Raw genomic sequence first — 8,767 nt, 5'->3', positions numbered from 1 at the left:
TTGCTAGCTTTTCTGGGGAGACAAACACTTGTTCCCATTCAGATTAGATTAGCTCCAATGCAAATCACCTTACTGAAGTAAGCTTAGTGAGGAATATGAGTTTATGGAAATTCTTACACACCCGGGGAATAAGTTATTTCAAGAGGATGGCCTAACTGTGGAAAAGCAGAAACTATACCACAGCCCAGAGATCAGATTCCAGGCACCCAAAAGACCATGTTACAACACGGCAAGTTTCCTGAAATATCCATACCTACAGATGACAGGAACTCCTAAATTCCTACAGTACTCAAGCACAGCAGTTGAACACTGGTTAAGAGGTTACAGGAAAGACAAGTCTGTGCTGTTCTCTGATGGCTTTCTTAGCATTTGCGCTGGTGGAAGCAAGAAGTTTGTGTTGACGTTCCAAACCACTTGACTTGATCATCTTCCCTGTGGATTCCTTTGAATTGGATAAATCTGAATTGTTAGCAAACATATTACCATATTCCACACACTCATAGAGTCTGTAGTCAGAATGGATGTTGCCTTAGTCGGTCAATTACGGTTCCCACTGCTTCTACCATGTGTTAAGTAAGGCTATCAGATTATCTGGGATTTATCACACTTCCCACGTGTCTTAGTTGGGGTTTTACTTCTGTGAACAGACACCATGACCAAAGCAACTTTTTTTAAAGTTTATTTTTAATTGGGGAAAAAAAGGACAAAAGTGAAGAGGGCAACAAAGGAGGAGGAGGAAGAAGCAGGAAAGAGAGCAAAGGTGAGCAGGTTCTGACTTTTATTTAGGACATGACGTCCAAAGCAACTTTTTTTTTTTTTTTTTACAAAAGATATTTTAAATCTATTTAAAGTAGGTGAAAACACTGTCTCTGTCTTCAGACACACCAGAGGAGTGCCTCAGATCCAATTACAAATGGCTGTGAGCCACCATGTGGTTGCTGAGAATTGAATTCAGGACCTCTGGAAGAATAGTCAGTGCTCTTAACCACTGAGCCATCTGTCCAGCCTCCAAAGCAACTCTCATAAGGACAACATTTAATTGGGACTGGCTTACAGATTATAGGATTCAGTCTATTATCATCAAGGCAGGAACATGGCAACATCCAAGCAGGCATGGAGTAGGAAGAGCTGAGAGTTCTACATCTTCATCTGAAGGCTGCTAGAAGACTGGCTTCCAGGCAACTAGGACAAGGGTCTTAAAGCCACACCCACCGTGACACACCTACTCCAACCTGGCTACATGCCCTACCAGTGACACTCCCTGGGCCAAGCAAATGCAAACCATCAAACCACATCCACCAGTTTTCATTACAGTTAGGATCTCTCTTGTATGAATGTCCTCCTGTCTGCAAAGGGATGACCTATACTTAAAGACTTGGTGACATTCTTCACACTATTATGGTCTCTCTCCAGTATGAAGTCTTTTATGTTTCCTCAGATTTGCAGAATGGGTAAACTTCTTGTCACATTTTTCACACTTGTAGGGATTATATTTAGAATGGAACAGTTGATGTCGTCTGAGTTTGAAAATATTCGGAAAAGATCTGCCACAGTCTTCGCAGCTGTAAGGAATAGTTTTGTTATGGATGGTTTGATGTCTTCTAAGGAGTGAAAATGAGCCAAAATATCTGCCACATGCTTCACACAGGTAGAGGCTGTCTTCAGAATGGATTCTTTGGTGTTTAGTAAGGGAAGAAGACATGAAAGCATTTGCCACACTCTCCACATTTGTAAAGTTTCTCTCCAGTGTGAACTGTCTTGTGGTTGTTAAGCTGTGAGTGATATTGAAAGGCTTTGTGACATTCTTCACACGTAAAGCACTTCTTCTCACAATGAATTCTTTGATGGGTTTTAAGGAATGAAGGATCCTGAAAAGCTTTTCCACAGTCCTCACACTGGTAGGGTCTCACTCTGGAATGAATTCTCAGATGTTGCTTCAGCATTGAAGGATGATAAAATGATCTGCCACATTCTTGACACTTGAAGTTTTTTTCATCAGTGTGGTTTTTCTGGTGTATAAAAAGTGAGGAGCGAGTACTGAAGGCCTTATGACACTCTTCACACTTGTAGGGTTTGTCTCCAGTGTGAAGTCTCTGGTGTATAGAAAGTGTTAAGAGAGAGCTAAGGGGCTTCCCACATTCTTCACACTTGTAGGGCTTCTCTCCTGTACGAATTCTTGGTCGTTTATTATGAAGTGAATTACAATTAGTTCCCTTGCTGTAATGATTAGGATCATTGGGTGTTATTCCTGCTGAGCCAAAGGAGAAGTATGAACAAAAGTTAAGCAATATTCTTTATAATTATTTAGTTTATTTTTTAAATGAAGACATTAACTCTTATGTATTAATCCCTTAAAAATTTGCAGTATATTTCAATACCTGTAGATACATAGTTCACAAATACAGTAGGTGGAAGCAACCTATTTAAACCACAACCAAATAGAACATAGAAATAACGGCATGCTATTCAAATTTAAAGAGCTAAGTTATAAGGGCCGCACACTAACAGAAATAAGTCCATTTAGAAATTGTATGGCCAGTCATCCGTGAGGTAATTAAATAGAGAAACCTGAAAAAATTAAAAGTTTATAGTGATTGTGAAATTGAGCAAACATTGAATTTTTGTACCAAGCATAAAATTTTTATTTTGTAAGGAAAAAAGATATATTGTGTAATAAGTAGACTGCCCATACCAAGATTAAGTGGTATAGCCTATAGATTTGGGACAATAGTTATGGTCACCCATGAGTAACAAAAATTTGCCATATGTAACATATGTGTTGATGAACAGATACCTAAAGTAACTACTTTCTGTTTAGTTGATTGGCATGGGTTATTTAAAATGTGGTTTCCCTGTGGAGCACTGCCTGTCTTGGAAACTGCTATGTATATAAGGCTGGCCTGGAACTCACAGACCTACCTACCTGCCTCCAACTCTCAAATTCTGAGGTTAATGCAATGGGACATCAGGCCTGGCAATACAATGACTTTTTTAAAAGTTTCAGTGGTTATATGTGAATACACTGTCACTTTCTTCAGACACACCAGACTAGGGCATCACAAGAAGAAGAAACCTAAGAACTTCTTGACATCAAAATTATGTTTCAAGAGAGATGGGAAAGCTGAGCTTTCTGTTGAATCACTGCACCTCCTACCAACCTGGGTAGCATGTTTTTATTGCTTGTCTTTTTACATCAGTAGACCCTTGTCCTTGCTCCAAAGATGTCACCCGCTGTGGCTTAGAAACAGCAAGACCTTTTTGTAGGAAAATAAAATGAGATTGTTTAAGAGTTCATCCCCTGGGAATTGGTATGTCCCTTCAAATAAAGTGTTAACAAGGAAAGAGAATTATTTCCTTCAAATGGTTTCTCACAGAATTACCGGAATACATATGGGAATGTACAGTGTTCAGATTCTGAGTTTCATTTAAGGAAAAAAATTAACACTGAATTGTTAAATGTGTTAATGAGTAAGTGTGCTCCAAGAATTTCTAATAGTGAAACATATATGCTTTTAACACAGAAAGAAAAGTTCAACACACAGGAGAAAAACAATGAAGTGGTTCTGAGCTGTACAACAACCTGACTAACGTTTTAAAAATACTATGAAACTTGATGTTGTAAAGCAAATACTCTGGGGCTGTAGAGATGGTTCAGTGGTTAGAGCACTGACTGCTCTTCCAGAGGTCCTGAGTTCAATTCCCAGCAACCACATGGTGGCTCACGACATCTGTAGTAGGATCTGAGGCCCTCTTCTGGTGACAAACGATGGTGTCTAAAGACAAGAAACAATGTGACCACATACATAAAATAAATAAATAAATATTAAAAAAGAAAAGAAATACCCTCACAAATCCCATTTTGAACAAACCATGTGTTGATGGTAAGGTACAAATTCTTTCTAGATGTAATCTTCACCCAGGAACACAAGGTGGCTATAATTCTCCAACATCACGTTTCTGTACAGAATCTGCTGAGCAGGCTTCAGGTATTCCCACTCTTCTGGAGAGAAATAATGGCTACATCCCAGAAGGACAGCATTTCCTGAAATGAAAAGAATCCATTTTTCATAATTTATTGAGTAAAGTCCCAGAATTACCTACAAAAATAGACATACATTACTTTTCCTTAACTAATTCATGACAATTTCAGCAATTTACATATTAATGGAGTATTTTGTTATAATTGCACAAATTAGCTTTGAATCATCTCAGTTTTGCTATAGTCATCTCAAACACTATCTTCTTGAATGTACTCCTATAATTCTTGCATACCTCCAGCATTTGGGGGCAACAGGACTGGGAGCTTCTGAGGTCTTAGAATGAGACAGGCTCCCTACAGCCTCATACAACTGATGCTTGGGCCCCAGCAGTAGGGATATATTTGGGAACAATTGGGAGGTGTGACCTTGTCACAAGACAAATGTCACATGGAGTAGGCATTGAGGTTACCCAATAGCATGTGATTTCCAGTTATGTGCATGTGCCTCACCCTTGGGTCAAGGTGTGAGCTGTCTCCTCCTGCTCAGGACCATGCCTGCCGCTTGCTGCCAGGCTTCCTGCAGAGGAATGACATTTCAGCTCTTCAACCCCAAGCAGGAAATCAAACTGCTTTATGTGGTGTCTCACCACAACGAATAAGACCCTCAGTTCTGTGATTTTCCAGTGGAGAAGAGAACTGCATGCTCACCTCAGATCAGGCTCTAATAACAGACTCAGCAGAGTCTCAATCTTTATCAGTCACTTGATTACTGGGGTTGCAGACAGGCATTGGTTTGAGGGATTAGAACAGGAACACACATGACCCAAGGCAGACATTCGACTGGACGCTGGGTAAGAGCTCAGGAAAGTTGATGCCTGCAGACCACTGTGAGTCTTGGAGGATGCTGTAGTGATGACGGGGTCTCTCCCCCATAGTCCTTGCTGTGTAGATCAGCTTCATCAGTGAGACTCCTGGGAGTCTTGTAAAGAACTCTGAATTCCCCATGCCTATTCACCCGCTTACTTTCTTAGGGTTGATGAGGCCCACCTCCACAATGGGATGTTTCCTTGGAATGGAGATTGTTGTTGGTCAAGTCACAGGCACATTCATAAGTGAGGGAGCAATGAGGGTTTCTACCCAACACTGCCTCACTGTCCAATGCCTACTCCCAACATGCCTTGTGTCCTGCCATAATGAGAATGGACTAAACCTCTAAAACTCAAGCCAAAGATTTTCTTTCTAGGAAGTGTCTTGTTCCTGGTGTCTCTTCGTAGCAATAACACCCTAACTAAGACAAATAGGAAACGTAATATTTGTTCAAGGAGACTTGCTGATCAATTCTTTGCAGGTATTTATGAAAAATAGATCCAGCCTATCTACACACCCGCCTTTGCCACTGATGAAGGAGAATTAAGCTGGAACTTATATTCATCTCTCTTTCTAATCTCTAATGTGCACTTGATGTTTACATATTAATAAACTCTTTGTTTCTAGAGAAATCAACTACAAAAGGTATGTAATATGTTGTCTCTAACTTTTAATCCACCAATTTTCTTTGCCTGGAATACTCCTTCGCTTACTTTAAAAATGATGCAAACCAAAGTACGGTGACCACCATCATGAACAAGGGTAGAAGGAAGGGAAGGGGGGGCAGGGCAGCCACTGGTCACTTTTCCTCCCTTGTACTCACGCCAAGCCAAGTGGAAGACACTCGGTGAGTGTGGCTGCATCTCATCTCTGGGGAACCACCCCCTCTTCCCAATGGTACACACATGAATGACGCCCTAGTCCTCAGCATCTATGTCCCTCTGGGAGACTTCTCACCACTCTGAAAACTTTATTACAGTCATGTTGGACAATCACTGACAAAATAGGTCAAGTTTGGATATGTCCCAAGCAACAGGGATTAAAATGATACTTGGAGAATTTAATACATGTATAATGTGCTTTATTCAAATAGACTCCACATTCCTTCACTTCAAATAACGTTTTACCCTTTATAACAATTTACCCTCCAATGTCTTTTCCTCAAGCTTCTTAATTTCTTTATTCCACTCAGTGCTCCCTCTTTGTGGAGGGGTGGAGATCAATCCATTAGAGACTGGAACCCCCTCAGCTTGACTGTCTCCTGCAAGAGCCATAGCTCCTCCACTTGTGGTGAGACGTTATGAGGCCCTAAGGCAACATGTTTGTTGCAAAGCTGGTTTCAGCTTGTGCTCATGTTGTGCAAGTCTATTAGACAGAGCATGAACATGACTGAAATAGCCGTGACATTTTTAGCAAATGTGGTGTCACTGTAGCCATCACTGTATCTGATTCTGACCATCTTCCTGCCTCTTCTCCCTCAGAGATTCCTGACTTTCTGCATTAGTCCGATGATATCGGTATTGCATATACATCAGTGCCCTCCGCAGATTGTTCCCCACACTGTGACCAATTGTGAGTCTCTGGATTATCCACCTACCACACAATTCAAGTTTCTGGTGCGCGGTAGGGGCCTGAATCTCTGGGTACAAACGTGTGAGCTTGGGTTCAGTTAGTTACAGGTCATACGCAAGAGAAACAGGAGGAGGTTTTCCCCCTGGACATATCACAGGTTAATCATCTGATTACCATCCGTCCTTGTTAGTTACAGTGAGAGGAAGAAGCTTAAAATTTAACAAGAAAATAATTGGTCACTCCCACAACTTTGTTGTCACTTTTGCTCCATTGGCACATCAACTTGCCCAGCCATATATTCTACTCCCTGGGTCCATGGCTGGGTAAGACTGCTTATCACCTTACGCCAATGGTAGCAAACCTAGATTGTTCGTCCACTGTAATACTATCCAGAAGACAGGAGCTTCTAAATTGGTACCACCTGATGGTATGAATGAACTTCAGAAACTAGTAAATGAAATAACTCATGGAAGAAAGTTACAAGTCTTCCTTATTATAAAGCCACAACATAAAGGCCAATTTTCAGGAGGGATCCTTTGTATACATATAGATCCTCTCTGATCAGAGGACTCCCTTTTCAGAAGATGGGAGATATGATTTACTTCCCTGAAGAGGCGCCAGAGCATATTAAGTACAGCGTGAGGACGACCTCACCTGGCCTCTGTCACCCCATTCTCCACTTCTTTGACTTCTTCCCAAATCCTTGACTTTTATGAAGGTGCAGAGACTGGCCCTTGGACTCATTTTTCCTGAAGCAACCAGTTACCTCAGTGGGACACAATTGTAAGACAAGGTTTAGCAAAAGAGAGAGAGCACCAGCCTTTCACAAAGCCTTTTCCCTTAGACACTTAGCATATTATTGTATACGGCTCGCATGTAATTTACTCAGAAAGGGTATTTGTCCCATCCTAGAGGAATGGTACTACTGACCCTGGGGATGTCCTGACATCTGGGTTATTGTCAATTTAACACCTTCATCTCCAGTACTCTAGTTCTCAGACCAAGATTTTAAAATATATACTTAGCTAATTTAAAATTTTATGTTACATTAAATACACTAAGTTTATTGTAAACTTGTATTGTGTGCTTTAGGACACACTCAATAGCTCATACAGAAGACTAGAGACTGAGAGATATATATTGGTCTCTGCATCCTCTCTCGACTCCATACATAAGTCTCATTTGTGCCTAGTATGACTAAAACTATTATTGTAGGTACCTTAGAGACATTTACTCACTTCAATAGAACACTTTACCCAAATTAGTAAACTCCCACTTGAGATACTTTGTAGGATCAGCATTAGTAATAAAGTAAGAACTGCACCTATGTTTCATGACTGACACCACATTCCACTAGTCAAACACGTCTCTTCTACTGAGTGAGTGCATGTGGCCGGGGCCCAAGTTTCAATTCACTGCCAAGTTTCTATGACATGACAGTTTGAATAAGGTGAGAAACACTTCTGCAATGAAAGGATGTGAAGTTCCTTCATTCTAGAACTAAATAAGACTGAGAGTGTGTTCTGTTAGATGTTCCTGGAGAGACAAACACTAGTGTGCATTCAGTCTAGGTTAGAACCACAGGACCCCATTTTTCTAAAGGGGAGGAATGTGAGTTTATAGAGCTGTTTACATGCCCAGGAGAAACATCATTACCTCTAATGTCTGACCTACTGAGAAAAACAACAGCAAATATACCATGGCCCAGATCTGAGACCCATATTAGGATAAGGTAACAGTTTCATTTTATATCTATAGGTTCAGAAGAAACTCATCAATCCCTGCAACATTCTGGCACACTATGGAAAGCCCTGGTTGAGAGATTGCAGCAAAGTCTCTGCTGTTCTCTGGTAACATTCTTAGCATTTGTGCTGGTGAAGGAAGATGTTTGTTCTGACATTCCTAACTAATCCACTTAATAATCTACCCACTGGATTGATTTGAGTTGGATAAGGTCTGAGGATTAAGAAAGATTGTTACCACACTCCACGCAGTCACAGAGTTTTATTCAGTAGGAATTATTTGATGTCTTTTAAGGGCTGAATAAAGATAAAGTTTTTAAGATCTTTGTAGGATTTCTCTCCAGCATGAACTTTCATGCGTCAAGTAAAGTGATAAACAGTAAAAAGGCTTTACCACATTCATCACACCTGCGTGGATATTCTTCAGAGTGAATTGCTTTATGTTTCTAAGGCAGGACTATCTGGAAAACATCTGCCACATTGTTAACACTTTAAGGTTTCTCTCCAGTATGAACTGGCTTGTGTTTCCTAAAGGATGAATGATGGCGAAAGGTTTTGTGACACGTTTCACACTTGTATGGTTTCTCACCAGTGTGAATTGTTTTAT

At 40.6% G+C, this 8,767-nt stretch overlaps 1 pseudogene across 1 annotated transcript; it reads right to left on the bottom strand.

Moving 5' to 3' along the window:
* Positions 1-1,396: 1,396 nt before the first annotated feature.
* On the bottom strand, positions 1,397-4,039 carry LOC308433800 (annotated as a pseudogene). Its single transcript has 3 exons — positions 3,917-4,039; positions 3,159-3,254; positions 1,397-2,248 (listed from the first exon to the last, which is right to left on the bottom strand). The product of its transcript is annotated as an uncharacterized misc_RNA (transcript).
* Between the last annotated feature and the right edge of the window lie 4,728 nt (positions 4,040-8,767).

The sequence above is a fragment of the Micromys minutus genome, assembly GCF_963924665.1.
Source record: "Micromys minutus genome assembly, chromosome: 20".
Taxonomy (NCBI): Eukaryota; Metazoa; Chordata; class Mammalia; order Rodentia; family Muridae; genus Micromys; species Micromys minutus.
This window is presented reverse-complemented; position numbering and strand designations above follow the sequence as displayed.